Source organism: Hylaeus anthracinus, unplaced genomic scaffold, assembly GCF_026225885.1.
Source record: "Hylaeus anthracinus isolate JK02 unplaced genomic scaffold, UHH_iyHylAnth1.0_haploid 12002, whole genome shotgun sequence".
Taxonomy (NCBI): Eukaryota; Metazoa; Arthropoda; class Insecta; order Hymenoptera; family Colletidae; genus Hylaeus; species Hylaeus anthracinus.
This window is the reverse complement of record NW_026534349.1, coordinates 4074708-4093567: the sequence shown is the minus strand read 5'-3', so window position 1 is coordinate 4093567 and position 18860 is coordinate 4074708. Positions and strand designations below refer to the sequence as shown.

Here is an 18860-nt window from a genome sequence, read left to right as displayed (position 1 = left end):
CTAAAATTAATTTTGTAAATTTAATTCATGTATTTGTAGGTCTTTCGGCGCCGATCTTTAGAATGTCGAATCGTTGTTAATCGCGCTCGTATGCAAACTTCTGCCGCGAAAGGAAACGATCCTATGGTATAGTTTTGCGTTATGTGAATAAAGTCGGACGGTTCCCTTTTCTTTTTCGTGTTGTGTTTAAATCTTTGCTTCTCGCGTTCGCTCATTAACTCTGTTTAGGTAAACTAGGTGTCGCATATTTTCACTTTTATTTGTAATTTACGTAACACGAGCACCGATCGAATCGCCGCACGCGAATCACGATCTCTCGCTCGCGGCTGATTTTTGTCTCCCGAAGAGGTTTATAGTTTCACCGAATTTCTCGATCCCTCGTCATCCGCTTTCTGGGCTCCGTCGCGTCGTCGGTTTTTCGATCCGAAAACTGTTTCTCGAGGAGATCCGGTTATCTGTTACGCAACCGAGCTTTCTACGTGATCGAATACACACGGGTGCACATACGCGCTACGTCTCAACCGGTCTCTGCTCGGAAAGCAAGAGCTGGATCTCGAAGGCCCCGCTGTAACGACTTCGAAACCTCGACCAACCAACTTACCATCGATTCCAAGAGTTTACGTAATTACGACATATTTTCACTTTTTTAATATTTCCAACGAACGAAACAAAATTATCTTCCGTTGTCTCGGCCTGCTTTGAAGACACGCGCGATAAACGACGTCGTGATATACGATTTTAATTACTCATGGTCGCGGTACAATTTAGACGCAATGAGCCGAACAAGATGTCCGCATCCCGCACCGCGAATGTGAGGGTCGAAACTCTTCAACGTTTGAGGGTCGAAATAAATGGAGGACGTAACTTTGAACGACATAAATCGCTTTAATGGAAGGTGCGCCATTCTTCCGCGAGGCTCTTTTATATGAACGGGAACGACGCTCGACGGACGCCGTCTGGTCGATCTCGCGTATATTTAAGCCACGCGTAACCTGGAATCGACGGGGCTCGAAGACAATCTCGGGGTGACGTGAATAATGCTTCGAGAGTTAAACCGTGCATAAAACATTTTTCTTTGAAGCAGAATCGACGTCGGTTTACTAAGGAGAATCGTCCGGGAAGGTAGAAAAATATCCGACGCGGTTTATCCTCGAGAGGATCGCGAGTCGTCGTTGAACCGCGAACGACGAAAGTGAAATTCCAATAATTTATCGGTCAGCCTCGCGTAGAAATTGCAGTCGGGTCGGTTACGAGATAGCACAATACGAAATGCACGTGCTCGCGGGTCAGCCTTGACGCGCGGAAGTGAAAGCAGAGGCGTATCGGAGGAAAAAGTGTTTTCCGAGTGTCTCTGTTTTCGCGCCATCGAGTTTCTCCTTTGGCGGTACATACCGAGGATACGATTCTCGAGAATGATTCATATCCTACGGTCGCTAAAGAAGGTACCGATGGATGGTAAACAGCCGCGTTGAAACTCACTTCGGATCACGTAGTACCTTCCAACGTTGCCTCGCGGCGCTTTCAAACGTTATCTTTATTTTTTAATAAGTAATCGCGAAACGCTTCTAGTTTAAATCGTACAATAAACAGTAAACGCTTCTATTTTAAACCGTACAACAAATAGTAAACGCCAGCGTCTGTGCAAACGGGAATATAAATTTAACGTCGAACGATAGATACGAAAGTTTCACTCGCGAACTCGTATCATAATCTTTCGCTAATAACGGGTTAGATATTAGCCATGAACATTTACGATTGTATTAGACTTTCCGATTGATCGACGTAAGTTTAAAATTTAATTTCCAAATATAGACTTACCGTTCACTAATTGTACAAAATTTCAGAGGAAACTGAACAAGTCAGGATGGCCGAGCGGTCTAAGGCGCTGCGTTCAGGTCGCAGTCCACTCTGTGGGCGTGGGTTCGAATCCCACTTCTGACAATTATTTTTTTACAACCGCGATCTACAAATTGAATCGTTTGCGATCATTGCAAATATTCGTAATATTTTTTGGAATTCTTTTTACAATCTCTGTTCAGCGTCGAGTAGCTTTTAAATTGAAATCACGAGCTGGAACCAGATCGAGTCGAGTTTACCGAAATGTCCCTATCTACCGACTTTTATTCGTGGTATTATATTTTTCGCGGAAGGTGTAGCTTTTCGATACGATTCGCACGAGTCATCCTGGAACACGAGAACATCCAACTCGGCCGTTATATCCTCGAAGATTTTTCGAATGTTCGCAAACAGGAGTAATTCGCTATTCACGGAGACCTCGGTGAGATAGGATCAAAGGAGCGGTGTCCAAGCGATAAAGAAGCTGAACGAGGAACGCCAGGAGTGGCGCAGGTCGTCTTTCAATAGCAATTATTAACCCTGGACGATCCGACTAAGGCGCAATTACTCCTCGGTATTAATCTCTACGATCGCGTGGAACGCAAAAACGCATAACCGAGATAGCGTGTCCCGAGGACGGCGCGAGCTTCTCCAAATTAACGATTGAGAACCCGGTTATCGGTGCTTTCCCACGAGACGGAAAAATTCGTTGCAAAAGACGCCGATGGCCGGACGATTCTATAGAGGGCAAACGCAAACGCATCGAATAGCATAATTAGTTTGAAGACCGCGCGTGGAGGAGACGTATTTGCGTATACACTCGGCGACAAAACGATACATCTCTGTACGTGGACGAATTATTCGATAGAAATTAAAAGCGTGCCAAAAATAAATACACGACTTGTCTTGTTTACAATTTGCGAGATAATAGTTTGAAACGTTTTGCGAAGACGATCTTTGACCTAGCCGACCGATAACCGTCCTATCGTTTCGTACCTTTCTTTTATTTTTCTTTATATAAATTGGATGAAATCCCTGGAAAAAAACAGAGGTCTATCGTTGATCGAATATAAAGTAGAAATTACGGAATAAAATATTTCAAGGGGAATAAAGAAAAATATTGTCAAGGGATGCTGTATCGTTTTGTCGCGGAGTGTATTACGGCGACGTAACGCGGCGATGGGTAACGGTAACGATCGGCAAGGCTGCTCGTTCACGGGCTCCAGTCAAGTTCAAGATCTCGAGTGTAGGTACATCGTTGGCCGTGGAACGAGTCGCGAAGGAGAACGCAACAAGCGTAGGACGACCACTGACCGAAATAACTCAAGAACTCGAAAATAACCAGCTCCCGGCATGGTCCCCGCTGACGTAAGCCTGTTTGCACGCCGATCGCGTCGGCCCGTGGCCGTAATCGTCGATGGACTCGTTATCGGACCGAGCAGTCAATACTTTTCGTGACGTTGCGGAAACAGCCGCGTGAGTTGGTTATTTGGGTCAACGACGCGCGTCAAAGCTAAATGCCTGATTGCGCGATGAATCCTTGATTCGCGCCCGGAATGTCCTGTAATGTACGTTCCGTGCGCCATATGGACTTGCGCGGATTCGATAACGGAAGATTCGACGGATGGAGTTGTAAAATTTAAATGGCGATAGTTTCCTGGCTTGCGTTATGGAAAAATCTTCGAACGAAGATTATTTATAATACATTCCTTGCCTCGAAATCGTAACGATAACGGTAACGCGAACAGCGGATGGAAGATTATCTTCGAGCTGTCGTCGATCGATTTCACGTACTCGAAATTCTTCGTGTACCGACGCGCGTAGATTACATCGAGGGCGTTTTACGAGTTACAGAAAACAAATACGAACAATTGACGTAACAATCATGCGATTAATGTTTCTTCGAATTACGATTCTACATAAGACAAGCTCTCGTCCGGACTCCTAGCATATCTCGAGGCTAATCCGTTTCTTATCGTTCGCCTATCGAATCGAGTGCAAACGTAATCGATTTCTCGTTAAACGTTCTACATGCGTGCGAATTTGTTTTGTTGTTCGTCGAGTGTTTTTCATCTCGAGCTCGTATCCGCGTTCGTCGGTATTTAGTCTGACTTTGCGATAACAAACGGCAAGGGACCTATTTCCGCGGCACGTACTACACCCATTGAATCCGTATAATTAATATTCTACGTCTGCAGTGATGCGTTGAAAACGGTCAACTGGGTTACTAGGATCTAGACTAGACATTCGAATCGTTCAGAAGCGAGCGTCGAACCGAGACAACCCGCGGCAGAATCAAGATTTACATGACAACGAAAGAACCGACTCGGCAAAAATGAAAAGACGGTGCGTAAATACGCGACCTGTCGAGCATTTTCTTCCAGTTCTCGAAATACCCCACGATGCGACGGGATGAAAAGTGGGCGAGAACTCCAGCGTTGATATTTCTATCGTGGTAACTTATTCGCCGCGAACCTCAGCTGTGTGCGTAATCGACGAGTAACCCTTCCTCTCGTTGCTACGAACACAAGCGGAGTCACGAACTTCTAAGGAAGAAAACGCCGAAGAGTAGCTCTGTACTCGGGAGATGTCCAGAACCTGTAATTCCTTCCTTCTTCCAGTTATCGCCTGACTAAGCCCTGTCATTATCCAACGAGTAGCTCAAACACCGTTGTTAGCCCCCGTTCCTCGGGGAACGTCGCGTTTTCGTGGTTGACGTCAGCCCAGGATCGTCGTTGGCGCGAACGAGGACGCGAGAGTTCCTCTTTCCGCGGGAAATCGATGAATCGCGTTGCTCGATTTTGACCCTCTCCTACCGCGTGCCGTGCGATTCGGACGCGTCTTCGTTGCGCTCGCTCGAGACGCCGAATACCTGTTTCCGATACCTGTTCGTGGAATTCTCGTGATTCGGTATCCCTAGACTATGGGAATCGTCGCGCTGACATATTTCATCGGGAAACGGAGAAGACGAGGAAGGCTACTCTTGGCGTTGGTCGCTGATCGAGGAGCGTTTATCGTTCGAGCTCCCGACGATTTTTCGCAGCCGCGGAAGCGCGATTATTAAGCGAGACGACAGGTAACATATGGCTGCGCTGCTTCGTGGAAGCTAACATCGGAGCCCGCATTGCATACGTTCCACTGGAAACTTGTTACACGAGAGGTCATATAAACGCTGAATTTATTGTTAACATCGCTCGACTCCGCGTCGCGACGCGCCGCGGCAATCACCGTTCGACGATCAAGATTGATGCGCGATACCTCTAAACGCGGATTGTTTACACGCTGCGCGAGTACGATTTCGCAAGATTCGCAACATCTGGCGCGAAAGGTAGCGGTTTAGCTCGACCCAGCACAGGTACTCCCGTGACCGATGGAACCCAATTTCCTCGCGCGAAACACGCGGCGAGCAATCTTCGACGAATAGAAACGAACGAATAAATAACGCGTAACGAGCAAGGTTTCGTTCTTTTCGGGGGAAATGTAATATTATTCTACGATTAAAGTCTTGTAATTGAATAGAGAGTGATTGATTGATTGTTCTCAGGTTGTCCGACGTATGGTGTTCGCAGGATACGCGACCGCGCGCAGTCATAGCGGTCCGCGACTCGCGCGGGTCGTTTCCGTATCGAGATTCCGTTTCGAAAGAACCTACTTTCCGAGATCGCCGCGTCGGCTATGCAGCGGATGCAACAGCGGCGTGTCGCGTGTTCGATTAAATTCTTCTTCGCGGGAATTTCAATTCAGCAACCTTCGGGGTTTACCGTTTCGCCTGGTCGATGATTAGACGATGCGTTCGGCCGCTGGAATTCTCACGGGTACGCTGTCCGATTAAGAACGCGCGAAAAGACGACGGTAGAGGTAGGAGCAATTTTCAGTTTTCCAGGACAATGGAGAATCGGCACGGTAATAAATCATCGGCGTACGATTGCGCGCGACTGGCTCCTTAGGTGGTTCGCTGAAAGATAATCCCGCTGCTTGGAAACGTGTTGGAATCTCGATAAGCCGCGCGCAGCACCTCGACGAGTCTCGTGTTCGTTCGCGGGTGATTGTTCGGATTTTTTCCAAGATGACGAGCGATAGCTGCCGGACGCTCGCACGAATCGGCCGCGGGCTCCCATTCTCGACGCTTGACCCGTCATTTTTCACCGACGCGCAGCATCCGCGTCGAGGACTCGCGGTGAGATATCCGCATCGGAAAGTTGATTACCATCGTCGGGACGATTAATATCGCACGACAAGTTTACGAAATTGCTCAAATTATCTGCGAAAAGGTCGACCGGGCGAACCGGGAACTCGCGCTCCGGTCGACTCGATAACGAGAGGATTTCCGAGAAAGGTCGTGGGTGGCCACCGGAACGTCCCAAAGCGAAACTAGCTCCGTGGAAATCGCGTCACGCGAACGATGCAGTTCCACGAAAGCTCGGCCAAGCATTCCGTCTAGAATTTCGAATTCAGATCGAGAGGCGAGCGACTCGAAAGTGCATTCGACGTCTCCGCATCCCGTTACGCGAGCGCGACCCCTGCACGGGTCATCTTTCGATTTCGCGCCCAACAGCGTTACAACGTCGTCTACGCTTCTCGACAGGGAACAGGTAACTGTTAAATCGACGGATTTAACGGTTCGATCCCTTGTTACGTGATAAATACGATAAATTAAATTATAGTTTGGGATCGTTACGATTCATTCAAATAATCGATGGGAATCGAATGGTATCGTAATTTAGGATTGTTAAAATTGTTCGATGAGAATAGCGCCGAGTAAATTTTACGCGATGGGCGGTCAACGAGCTAATTGTACGTGATGCAAGCCAACGCGAATCTAGGAACGCGAGCGAAACGATGGTCGACGAGAGGCGAGGTTCTCTCGCAGGTGCAGTTGCGTAGCACGTGATTCCGGCCCAACGGGCTTCAAACCTGTTACACATCCTCGTCACGGCTCGTCCACGCGTACAGTTTTTGCAAATTCACGGCCGGCTTCTTCCCATGAACGGCTATTCTAATTGTTGGCCCGTGACACGTAGCGCATCGGCCGGCACTACGTTTATTCCTCCTCGAGCGTACGATGTTTCGGGACGAGGTGCCAACGAGCGTTCGCGCCTTCGCGAATGACAAGTTGCTGCAACCGTCTTTTTATTACAGCCCGCTACTCGACCATAGCTCGGCTTCGATTTTTGAAAACTCACCGTTGCTATAATCGACGCAACAATTTTCCAGATTTTTTAATCTCTTAGATAGGATTCGGGTCAGCTTCGTTCTTCCAGCTGTCTGATAATAAGTGTACGATTTACGCCTCATAGATATACTTAAACTTAAATATATAGACACAACACGATTCGTCAAAAAGCCTGAAAGCTGACGTAGCGAAGAGTAAAAAGAATCCCTCGCGACATTGCGAAATTACAAGATATCGTGACCTCGCCGTGGATCTGTCGATGGCTGATTATTTGCATATTTACGGTCTCGGGGGAAATCGTAGGTAACAGAAACACGACTTATCGGCACACGGAGATGCAAAACGACGAGTATTTTATCCGGCAGTAATAATCCGATAAGTATGCGCAACGGTACAGTGTCGCGCGTTGGAAACGATAGCTCCGATAAAAACGTTTACTGGTTCCAGTCATTTATTTATTCACCCGTTGGGTGACGGGAGTAATTATTACGTATGGGAGATGCTTTTCTCCGCGCCAGAGGTCGTTGGCTTCGAACGGGGACGAAAAATTCCCTCTTCCGAACACATATGGTTTCCTACGAGTTAGACAAATGTTGTTTTCAACTGTATCTCCACGTATTCGGAATTATTTGATAACGACCGACGAACTGGTATCGCCGATTAGCGTGCACCGCTGGTAAAGGAAACGAGCGCGTAATCGAATCGCGATTAAATCGAAGTGGGCACGGAATCTCGCGACAAAGTACTCGAGTCGCTTGAAATCTTAATTAGAGATATCGAGCGCAAAAAGATCGCGCGAGCGGGCCTCGTAGGTAGCTTTTACGGCTCGGGGATATCATTTCCACCTGCTACCGGCTACGGTCAGCCACGAAGTACAGTTAGCTCCGGCCTGTCTTGAAATATTGCGCTACCTTTTTGCGGCTGTTCGCGCGAGAAACTAATGGATTGTACGGTGGCTGCACACCGAGGGCGCGCCACCGACATTTACTCGAACGCATGTTCTGGCTTCGTTACGATCGGAGCCAGCCATTATTCGTGTAACGCGTTCCTCGTGCGACTAGTATTCGCTGTAATTTCATCTGGTCTGTCGACAAAAAATTCCTAGATTCGTCCGCCTTCTTTTCTACCGATGCGTTCCACGGCCAGTCGAAGATGTTCGGACTACCAACGAAGCGAATGAAATTTTTCTCTGTACCATACATCGTGCCACGGCCAGCCCTAATGTCGCGTATTTGTATTTACGGTTACTTACGACGATATTCTCGACGCATCGTTTCATAATAGGTACATTCGAGCAAAGAGGAAAAAGTACAACGTTGATTATTCGAAGAAGATTGTTCCTCGAGTCGACTCCACGGGGGGATCAATTAGGAGATAATAGTGAAACTCGCGTTCTCATGCCAGCAACAGACTTTGCGGTAACAGCTGCCGAGATAAGTCCGGATGTGAGCCGTGCGTCTGAATAAAAAAATAGTATTCCGTTATTTAGGATGTCCGGGAACGACCTTGCGGGTCGCGCGTTAATCGTACCCGCGGTGCGTTGGTAGAACCAGTTTTCGCGAAAAATCCCGCGGTCGTTTTAATTTCAACCGCGGTTCTGGCGAAAGAACCGGAACGAACGTAAAACGATTGTAAATTAAGTCGCGCCGCGTGTATTCGAAGCTAATTCCAGAGATCGTTCGAACGGAGATTACGTACGGAGAAATTATTGTAAACGGACCGTGTTGCTCGCGTCGATGTTGTACTCGTAATTTCCGAAGATAAACACTCCTTCGAGTGCATTATCCCGATCCGTAAATAATATTGTACCTTTTACAGTTGGTCGAAGCACGCTGGTAACCGCTTACGCGACGGTGACGTCAGCTTCTTCAACTTTACGAATACTGCTTTCGCAATTCGACCGCGTCTCGGCAACTCGCATAGAATAACGTTTACGGCAACACAGGTAGCGCGATAGTCGAGGGTCAACGTCGTAAAATTCACGGTGGTATAGCTTTATCGTTGATACGCAGGAATAGGATGCGTAGGAATGTATTTCGTCCCGATGTTTGCGAAGCACCGTGATGCAAACGTAACTTCGAACTCGGTTAACCAACGTAATATGCGAATTCTTGTGCAGAACTCGTTCGCGGAAAAAGTGCGCATTACATTAAACCGGTGATATCCCGGTTTACAGATGACTACGAGTTATCGTAACTCGTACTTATGTCTACATATATACATGCCATTTTAAAACCTCTTTCCACTCTGCTATGTTTAAAAAATCGTCACTTGATATTATCGGGTCGACGCTATTAGACGACGCAATGGCCGAACAGGTAATTGCGATAATTCAAACTAGCGGCCCATCGTAATTACATTCCGATGCCCAATCGCTTTACCGACAGTTTCGAGATGCCTGTGCGCGAACAATCGATCGAGAATTCCGACATAATAGTCGAGCCGATCGAGCCCTTCGACCACCCTGCTAGCTAAAAATATGGGAATCGTGTACATACTTTGGGTGCGTACACTTGTGTACACCCACGCGTGTCGCCGCGATTATGGCGTCATTCCACGATGTACGTTGGCTCAAGCATGCGTCGAAATGATTAATCAACGGTTTACCAGAGTTCGAGAAGTCATTCGGCTTCGTTATTGACGCGTTTCGTTCGTAGTCGTACCGCTGCGTACAGCAATTGTACTCGACAGTTTATCCTATTTTCTCCAAATTTTACCCATTTAGCGAGAGAAAGTGACTGGGAAAACTTTGTTTCGCGTCAATCGTACGCCAAAGACTACGTATTTCGACGTTGGAGTTACCGCGGGCCGAGAGATTTCAATGCTCGACTCGGGAGGCTTCAACGCCTGGAGATTCAATGCCTGGCGCTGGAGACTTCGATGCGCGGTCAGGCGACGAGCGCCGCAATCGAATATCGAGACTATGCGTATAGTTTCGATGCGTTCTATAAGATCCGCACATGTACTTGCCTATCCATCTCGTCGTTCAAAAATCCTTTTCATTGGAATAGTATCCGACGATGACACGGCAGGCGTGAGAAGAAAATGATCGTAGTTGTATCGAGTATTTATCTGGCGAACATTGGAACTTGCGAGTACGATAATCCCGGTGGCACCTTGTATGCGTTGCTAACCATTTATTTACTTAGATACGGACGCTAATTAAAGACGATAATCAGTGTTTAACGGTACTGGAATCTTCAACGATGCGTGTCATCTTCTTCTATCGAGTTAAAGATGAATTCCCGCAACTTTGCCGTACGAACATAATATTTGCAAAGAAATTTTTGAACGCGTAGATTTTAATAGACATGTTCGTCTAAAAGTGAACCTTACGACTACGGTTTTCGAACAAATATCACGTGTAATTAACTCACGCAGTGGCGTGCACGCGAATGCTAGTGTTGAACATGCGTCCAGACGTGGGATCGCGCGATCTGCAGCCAGATCCAACTAATTACCGGCACCGTGATCACGATGCAAATTCGTCCTACGGCTCCGAGCATTCCTTCCAAGGACGGAAATCGCGCCATTCTTTCAGGCGGATCTTCAAGGACGTTGCATCGAGGGCTTAGAGATTAGGCACGGGACTGCGTAGTTAGAGAAAATTAAATCGACGTCGAGTTAACGTTAACGATTAAACACTTGTATGGGAAAGAAAACGTTCGAATAATTAACAGATTTGCAAATGTATTACTTCATCGTTCTCACGATCGAGAAGCCTTACTTTCCGGTTTCGTCTTTACCACGCGTCGCATGATTTGCACGTTTTCTAGTATCGCGCTAGCTTTGGAGGGATGGCTGGCGACAGATGGTGTCTGCTTTCGCGTAATCGTTGCGGAATTGCGGCTGCGAAATTGCGGCTGAACTCGATACCGGGTTGTAGATTGCATCGTCATTTGCAAAATTGTCGAGCACGGTTGCGTTGAATCGCGTCGTAAACCGTGGAGCTAGAATTCCGTATCTGTAACACCGGGTACAGCTGCGCAGCGTATCGTTACCCTTGATATCGAAGGCCAGATTGCACAGTGTTACCGAATCATTCGGTGCATGCAACAAGAAGCGACGAACAGCAGAGTTGGTGCATCGAGTTCCCTTCCTTTCTCATCGTGCTTTCTTACGATGGCGTCGAAGTCGTTCAAAGGCAGGCCGCAGAAGTCGACCTGCTCGCCGTACAAGGTTCTCTTTCTGTCTCTTTCTTTCTCTGCCGGCGGAACTATAACTTCTACCAGCGCCGGATTAAGATTTTTTAAACCCCTGGGCTATGAGCCTGGGGAAAGCGAACCTACGTTAAATCTTCATAGTTTTTTAGATATCAAGAATGGATCGATCGTCGAAAGCTGCCTACAAATTTATACGTTATGTATTAAAAATTTCAAGTTGCCGGTTTTGCTTCGGGTAGAACGTGTAAAGTATGCATCGATTGGAACGCAAGGGTTAATCCGTCCCTGTACGGGAGGGTCGTGATCAGGCGTGCCTTTAGTGGAGACAGGCGCCTTTAGGATCGATTTTTGCGTTTCGATTCTAGGCGCGGACGAACCTAGAAAAGAAATCAGGGACGCAACCAACCAACGGCCGGACAAAAACTCTATAAATTACTCGCGGCGCTCGACGGACAAAAGCTCTTACAAATCGTTTTATTTTTTATACCGCTCGATTTACCGCGGCGAGGTGTATCCGCGCGGGACAGTTGGCAGGATAATCACCGATCGAGGCGACAGATTTCTTCCGAATCGAGGACTACCAGTCGAGCGGGCTGGAAGGCCGCCTTTAAGGGGATTCGCACTGTTACTTCCACTCTTCGAGCGAACTTTAAAAACGCGTCGGTTGAGTAATTTATCGGACAATCGTACAATAGAGACCGTTCGTTCGACGAGTTAACTGCGTCGCAGGATGAGAGTAGTTTCGCGATATAGCGAATAGCGCGAACAGTGGACGGGTCGAACTTGCGTGAAATATACGCTAGCCGTCTTTCCTCTCATTTCGATTTCTGTTCCGTGTTATTTATGCTGAATAAAAAACGCGCATCACTTACTTTTAGCTAGTCCGCAAACCTGCAGTTTCTTCGACATCGTCGAACACCTTGCGGATGTTTTCTTGCTAGGCAAAAGCAAAAGGAGGCGAGATAAAGAGAACTAGATCAAATTATAATTGACAACGGAATGGCGTTCAACACCTGCTGTCGATGGAAAGTCTCGACTCGGAACGTCTCTGAGAACGTCGGTACTGTTACTTCAGTCGAGATGCACATCCTTTTAGGTCACCTACTCCTAACTGGACCCGCTGTTTGTTCCCGAATGCTGAACATCTATCGGAATCCGCGTAATAACGTCGAAAGAACGTGAAATTCCTCGCGTTTTAGAGGTTTTTCACAGCTGCGTTCCTATCGTTTTACGAGTTTTATCGATCGATAGATCGGTTATGCTCGATGGATTCGTGAATTACGTTACATCGCTTAAAATACCGGCTTGACCAAAGTTAATCGATGCGAAAGAAAATGCTGAAGTTTCGTTTTTTAGTATTTCCAAGAGCACATCGTCGAGAAAATTTTGACCGAAGAAAGATTTTGTCGTTGAACGGTTCGCCCGATATTCTTCATCGAAATAGCTCGAATGAATCGCGGACGGGGGAATTAATTAAAAGGCAGAAATAAGGACAGTCCGAAGAACCGGTCCGAATGCGAGATGCCGTGAGTATTATCGATTTGTCATCGGTCGATAAAAAGCAACATCCTCCCGTGCGTCCTCTTGTCCTTTTTCTTTTCCGTTCACCGCTGTAACGCACCTCGGGCTCGTTCGATCGACTTCGACTCTCGCGCAGAGATCAGTGGCGTCGCTACAATGACATCATCGAGGGTTATCATGCACGATGCATGTTACATAGGAAATTTCCTTCCTTAATCGAACTTGCTACGAATGTTTATCGTAATCGTGCTATCGCGCGTATCAAGGGGGTTTCCTAAGAACCTGTTTCGATTGCGTGCAGAACGTTACATTCTCATTCCCGTTTCAATTACGATCCGCCGGAAAACCACTCCCGAAGGATATATCCATCGCAACATTTATCGCAACGATCCTTATACGGACTTTTTAAAATCTAATCGAAACGAGGCGTTTAAATTTCTTACCGATTTACTCATTAAAACGGCGGAAATTAGAGTCACCGTAGATTTAAACGGCTGTACCTATATATCGCGTTCGGAAGCTGGGCATAAAGAAACCACGTCGACTCGTAGAAATTTCATACAGTTACAAATGTAACTACAAGCATGTTTCGTAGCAAACATTCGCGTACGGGAACGTACGTCTTTTAAGGGTTAACGACGGCCGTTCATCGACTGTTCGGTATTCTTCTCCCCGTGCGAGCACTCGCGCGCGTCACCCACTATGTGGGTGTCGTGGGTGTATTCGTAGAAAACACAGCGGGGATAACCGCGGCCAGCGAACGGCTGCGCCGAGGAGAAAAGGGTAGGGAAGAATCATAAATCTGTATAATTGACAGGTCCCGCAGAAAATGTTCATGCTCCATAGATGCTCGAGCAGATAGCTTCGCTAATAACGCCGCGCTGGATATACGAACATATATAATGGCCGTTGAAAAAATCGTCCATCGACTTATAGTACACAAATACAAAATCGTAGGACGCTCGCTTTGGGTTTCGCTAACAAACCGGTACGCGTCTTCGGGACGCTTTTCTCGGATGGTATCGCGATATCGCGAACATAGCGGTCCTGAATCTCGCTCCTCGCGAGGATTACGCGCAAACTTGGCATCTCGACGATTTTTTTTTTCGCGTTTTATTTCAATTTCTTGAAAAATTTGTTACGCGAGACGCAAAGCCATCGCTCGAACTGAATTCTTGGGTGGAAGCCAGGCGTAGCACGGCCGTTCCTCGTTGGCTCGTAAACAAACGAAATTGGCAAGACACGACAGTAGTCGGACAACGATTGAAAATTACCATATCGTCGGCTGGTCGCATAGCGTTCGGGTGTGTACTTACGCTCGAACCCGCTTGCGGTCAAGCTCCGCGGAGCCGATGGTAATTTAATTTCAGATCAAAGATCTCTAACAGGGACCTCGAAGGAAGCAGAGTCCGATGCGCACGGCGCTGCTCCCAGCCAGAAGAAACCCTCTGTGAAATTATGTACCTGTCCATTAGCCGGACACTTAACTCGGCCCTCTACGTACACGCATAATTTTCCACGCAACTCGCGTCTACCCTCACCGCCTCCCATCGTTCGCGCCCCTCGCGGTTACCCAACTAAGAGGCTAATAATTTAATTCAGGATCGAGTATAAACCCGTCTCCGTCGGAGGGAAAAGGATGCCGCCGTTGGTGGGTCTTTTCAGCGAATACCCGTCGCCAGCCGGTACAGGGCGCTTCGGGAACAGCAGTTTCGTTCGCGAAACATGTACAGACGATCGCCTGTTGCGTTAAAATTCGTCGGTTCTAGAGATTCAAGCGACTTCCGACCAACGTTTCAGCTTCGCGTTTCGATTCGCATTTTATCAAATTTTACCGAAAGCTCGCCGATGCTCCGAGACTTCGCTCGTCAGGTTGGTTCGCGTTGTAATTCCGATACACTTGGCGGCATTCGACTCGTATCTTTCGGTTCGTTCAAAGTTAACGCGTAGCAACAAGTGGACGAGATCGGCGCCTCGTTGCCAGGACGCGTAATGGAGCAAAAGGAGCGAGACGCTGACGGTGTCGAGCATTACGCGATATTGTCGGGACCAGCTCTGGTTCCCTTCGCGCCACACATGCGGGATCTTGTACACCAGTGTTTCCCAACCTATACGACTGCGACGCAACGAGGGTGTAGGTATCGAAAAAACTATTCACGAGAGAATTTCCATTGCTCAAAGACAGCATCTTCCGGCGAGGAAATCGATTCGTTTGATCCGACCGTATAGATTCTCATGCGTCCTCGACGAGATACAAATTGCTGCGAACGTACTTTATAATATTACCGGAGCCTCGACCATTTGAAAAAGCGCGCATCGTCGACGTTAGCCTGCCCCGACGTAAGAAATATTGGGATGCACTGTCGTACGCAAAACCAACAAGGCACGGTGCACCCACGGAAGTGTACATTCGCGTCCCGCTGGCCACTATTCATGCGCACCGCATGCAGCGAGTGTACCGGAGTGTCCTGGAAGACCACCTTGACTAATCGCCGACAAGGATCGAGGTACGACGCGATACGTTCCGAAGGATCGCTAACCCGAATGGTCGCTGCGTGTAATGCTAACGAAGGAATAATTACGCGGAGCTGCTTTTTTCGGCGTTTCTTTTTTCGCCTCGCGTCATCTCTCTTCCAAGAATATCTCATTAACGGATTTCGTGGTAAACGTCGATAAAATTGTCATAATCGCGCGTGCAAGTGGTTCTTAGTATTTTCAAGCTCGCGACGTTAATCGAAAAATAAATTTCTAATCATTTTTTAACGTACAAATTACAGACGATTCTTTCGCCGTTACGTGTCACATTGTGTATTCTATAATTCGAGCAAATGAAGCTGTGCTTACGTTTCCAATCCGAGCGCTGCTCGAGAGCAAGAAAATTGGCGCGATAAAAACGTTAACCGTGAAATTTAACTGCTTCGGAATCTCGCTTGCTGCGGCCCGTTCCTTCGTCGTTAATTTTTTGCCTTCAATTTAGCGTAACGAGACGCGCGGTGAGAATAAACGCCGAGCAATTTTCTTTGACTCGTAACGAGGTCTCCGTTACCATTTGCAATTTTAATGAGAGACGGGCGAAAATGACGTTTAAATAGGCGTAATTTATCATGCTCTCAACGTCGTTTCCATTAACGCCCGACCGTCCTTTTGCGCTACCCCAATTAACGATGCACGATGGACTGAAAAATGACCATAAGTCGTTTCTTAGAATCCTGTTTCAGTCCGCGACCGTTTCGTCGAATGGAAGTGGTATAGGGCTATGACGAAATAATTTTTACGGAAATACGTTCCTCGCTGTGCGTCGTTTCGCGTTCGTCTGGGGGATCTATCGATAGATCGCTACCAGTTGCAAAAATTAACACGTCTCTGATGACCGTTATCGCGGCTACCGTAAGCGATTTATCGAGGCCGGTGAAATCGAACATCCGATATTCGCCAGAGTTCCGTTGGCCGGCACGCTTCATCGAGCTCGTTCCGATTTACTGGCCGCGAGGATCGACAAATCCAACGGCCTTCAAGTCCGAGCAGAACGTCTCACGGATATTTCCTCGGCTCGTAGAGCGAACTTTCCTCGCGATACGCCTAGTTCCACAGCGAGGAGTCGCAGCCGTTCCATACAAGGATGAAAAATGAATCGTTCGGGTCCCAAGCCAGCAGCCAAGCAGCGGACGGATGCGCGCTCGGAACGATCGCCGAGAAAATCATCCGCAGACCGGTCGTTCGATATAGAAATCGGTAAATATTAATCGCGTGGTTTGCGCGGAAAGCATTAACCTGAAATTGCGCCGTTAATCCGAGGGAAGAAAGCCGCTCGAGTTACGTTAACGTTGATAACCGCGAGAACGACGGTCGTTCGGAGAACATTTTATTTGGTTGGCGCGCACCCGGCAGGTATAAATTGTACATCTCCGTACGGAACCACTCGCGATAAATTACGTAATTATCGGGGACGACGCGGATCTCCCCGATCGAGTATCGCTAACGAAGGATGCGAGAGATCCGCTAGAAAAAGGAACTTCTTTTCCACTGTCGTTTCGTCGAGTCGTAACTATCGCGAAACCGTAAGATTAATCGCTGGCGTATATTACTTTACGCGTAGATATACTGTTCGCGGAACTTGCAACGATTACGGGCGCAAATTCACTCGCATCTTTTCAGAGTGTGAAGCTCGACGGAATTCCAGATCCATTAATCCTGTGTCGACTGCAATCCCGTTGGTGAAAACTTTCAAAGTCGATCGCGGCGCGATTTCGAACTCTGAAAATATCAACTCTTCGTGGAATCTCTAGACGAAATGAATTATTAATTTCCTCAAATAGATAGGAAACGATCGGTCGGAATGCCTATCGACAGGGAAAAAGTAAAAACAGACGCGTTCGTTATAAATTCGCATCGGTCCGTTGAGAACAAATGCAGTCGGGGCGAACGAGTTTCACGGTTCGTGGCACGATAACTCGAAGCGTAATATCGAGACGCGGTACGGCAAGTTCGGCCCACGTTACTCGGTTCGAGATAACTCGAAATTAATCGGTCGTGACCGAGCCTCCGCGCGGAAGGGTAGAGTCGAAAACGTATCCAGCGACGGAAGCTCCGATCTCGCCAGGCTTGTCGACGTAGCTTTTATCGGCTAGCAAAAAACGCGCGGCGAACGTGTTCTCCGTGCACAGCAATATCTCAGCCTGGTAGGTGGTACCAATTGCAACCGGTAGACCTAATCGCTGCCTGGTCTCAGTCGACAAAACGATCACCAAAGAGCTATCCAGCCGAGCTATCGAGACCGGGGGCTCTCTCGGACGTTGTTATGTGGAACGGCGTTGATCGCGGTACAGTTACCCTGACGCCATCGAGCACATCCTCGCGGATTCCGAGACCATCCGTACGAGGATGCGAGCGAATCATCGCTTTATTATGGACCATTAACGTACCGAGAATAAGTCGCGGAATTTCTGATTTTTTCTTCTTCTAGCAATCGGAAAAATGTACTGCAAACATAACCGGATAGGCCTAATGGATACGTAACGAGCAACCGTTCGGGTACCAGCCTTCGCCACCGAGAAATCCGTTAACGACGAACCGATCAAGAGTTTTTCTACGTTCCGATTACACTTTACGAGTAAATTCTTCTTAAATTCTTGTTATCGTAATTATTTTGAATCGAGAACAGCGATAGTAAAAGTACCCGAATGGCTTCGAAACGAAACGAGTCAACGCTTCCCGTATAACAAACTCGACGTTGGTTAGCGATGCCGTGGAACTCGACTGCAAGTGCTCGATGCGCTACGAAAATCGAAACGCACCCAAGGTGCGCGTGTCGTGCGTCAAACACGATTACGCGCGCAAGGGTTGTAAATCGAGGACGTTTCGTAAATTACAAATTATTCGCGGTTAATATCGAGGCGTCACCGGTAGCTAGCATCCCGAATCGAAACAGATACCTAATCTACCGTGAACACCGCAGCCACCGCTTCGACTCCCGACGCGAGGAAAAAACTATTCTTGAAACACGCGAATTCCAGCGTTCTAGTACGAATCAATCTTCGTGCTCGCGTCGCGCGGTCGACTGCGTTTCGCTCGGTGTTTCCTTTTTGCATCGAGTATGGCCGAACGTCGGGACGTCGGACGCAAATTCGCGATTCGAGGATCGAAAGGCGCTCTGATTCGCTTCGAGAAGCAAAGTATCATCTGGGATGCTGGATTTCGATTCTTTTGTCCCAAGTTTTCTGCACTTTTTTTTAACACTGTCGATACTTTTTCGTTCGAAGGAAGCCTTTTGGACAGGCTCTGCAAAATGTAGCGTTTTGCTCGCGGATTTCCTGTCCCTGAATTCAGAATCTCGTATATGCTGTCTACGACCAACTTTACGTTCGACGTTGGCGACGACGAACGGATCGACCAAAGCATTTCGAATCGATCGAGCACGATTTTCTCGCCGACTCGGATCGCTCTAGTTCTTCGCGTCTTCCGTGTCCTTCTTGTCGCGTTTCGTCGACCCACTCTCCGATCTCGTACTTTCTCGATCTCTGATTCGATTCCGATAGCCGACTATCTTCTCGTATCCGAGGCTCCGGAAATTCGTCTATTTGATCTTCCTACTCGTCCCGCAAAGTCAAAAACACGCAATAAAAAAGCTAGCGGTACCGTTGACTGGTTCGGGTGATATCTGGGTCAGG

General features: G+C 47.7%; 1 non-coding gene across 1 annotated transcript; it reads left to right on the top strand.

Moving 5' to 3' along the window:
• Positions 1-1858: 1858 nt before the first annotated feature.
• On the top strand, positions 1859-1941 carry Trnal-cag (transfer RNA leucine (anticodon CAG)). Its single transcript has one exon. It is a non-coding gene; the product is annotated as a tRNA-Leu (tRNA).
• Positions 1942-18860: the final 16919 nt, after the last annotated feature.